This window comes from Magnolia sinica, chromosome 10, assembly GCF_029962835.1.
Source record: "Magnolia sinica isolate HGM2019 chromosome 10, MsV1, whole genome shotgun sequence".
Lineage (NCBI taxonomy): Eukaryota > Viridiplantae > Streptophyta > Magnoliopsida > Magnoliales > Magnoliaceae > Magnolia > Magnolia sinica.
The window spans coordinates 49731623-49733249 of record NC_080582.1 but is presented as its reverse complement, the minus strand read 5'-3'; the positions used below and the strand labels follow the sequence as shown (position 1 = coordinate 49733249).

The 1627-nt window shown below is 42.3% G+C and overlaps 1 non-coding gene across 1 annotated transcript; it reads left to right on the top strand.

The window, feature by feature from the left end:
• Positions 1 to 943: 943 nt before the first annotated feature.
• LOC131217816 (small nucleolar RNA R71) lies at positions 944 to 1050 on the top strand. Its single transcript, XR_009157406.1, has one exon. It is a non-coding gene; the product is annotated as a small nucleolar RNA R71 (small nucleolar RNA).
• The last annotated feature ends 577 nt before the right edge of the window (positions 1051 to 1627 follow it).

The following is a 1627-nucleotide window of genomic DNA, read 5'->3' as shown; positions in this document are numbered from 1 at the left end:
TATCATATAGTCGGTTGAGATGGGATGTGGCCTTATCCACCTGAGTGAGTGGGCATTACTAGGCTGAGTCTGACCAGCCTGTGAGTGGGTCCTCTACCGTCGAGCCTCACTGGTGATTGGTTGTCGACAGGTGGGTAGTGAGGTCTCGTACGCTCATTTGACTGTGCAGGTCTGTAAAGCGGTAGTGGTCCTGTAGTGTATTTGACCCCGGTGGATTCCTTATTATGGAACTGTACTTGATATGTGGATTGGATATGAGGACTGGCATTACTTCGCATTGCATTGGCATTGGCTCTATAAGCCTCATGTTGCATCGCCTTGGCATGGCGTCCAGTACTCATGTATTACATTGCATAGCCTTGGTACGGCTTATTATATTCATAGCTTAGCCTCGGTATGGCTAGTGGCATTGGTATCATTCTTGTTCCCTTCTGCATTCTCCCCTATCTTCTTCTGAGCAACATTATCACACACATTCACCATCCTCTAAGCTTTTATAAGCTTATGCACGATTGATGCGTGCAGGTGATTCTAGGTCGATGCAGTAGCGGTTGCGGCATTAGATTGGAGCGTGCTAAGGACCCATTATAGACTTTTCTCCTTCTTATCTTCTGTATGTCCTTTTGAACCTTATGTAAATGTAAAAGCTTAAATTCTTAGTGGATTTTGCAGTGTGTTCATTAGTTATTTTCTAAGATTTACTTGCTATGATCTTGGGTATGCTCTATTGGATTGGAATTGTGATATAAAAATCATCCTTCTAGGATCCCAGGATCGAAATCCTATCTCAGGAGCCGAGAATGGGGTGCTACGGAGGTTGTTGTGGCCGGAGTCGGCTATTAGGTTCCTTGTGAGTCTGATCACCGAGTCTGGCGCGTGACATTGGCACATGGAAGAAGTCAGCCCATTGTAAAAAAAAAAACTTGAGATTCTCCAAGTTTCAAAACCATGTTGCGGGTATGCATTGACAAGATCCTTGAACCGCTCCCAACATTGGAGGAATGTTTTATCTTACTTTTGGACAAAGTTTATGATTGATTTTCTAAGGGTGTTCGTTTTATGATATGAGAAATTTTTCTTAATGAACTCCCTTGTCATGTCGTTCTATCTACCAATAGTTCGTGGACGTAGTGAATGCAACCATGACTTAGCTTTCTCTTTTAAGGAGAAGGAAAAGAGTTTTAGCCTGACCATGTCCTCAGACACGTTCGGAAAATATAAAGTGGCTATAATCTCATGAAACTCTTTCATGTGTAGATATGGATTTTCATATTCAAGTCTATGGAATTTTGGAAGGAGTTGGATTACCCCTGGCTTGATATCCATATGTCTTGTATTTTCTAGAAAAACCATGAATGAAGGTCTGATCACCCTCGCTAGTTGTAAATAGTTTCATAAAGGACGAGGCAGGGGTGCTTGATGTACCTCATTTTCATCCTGGATTTCCTTAACCTGAGGTTGAGGATGATTTGGAGGATTTTCAGGTTGATTTGCAGCCATCACTTCAATTAACTCTGTAGATCTCTAGAGGTGTTTAATCTGGTGATGGATAGATAACCCCTCAACCAATCCTCCTTCACTCAAGAGACGTCGAGTGTTATCACAGACTCACTTGGGCATGTAAAAC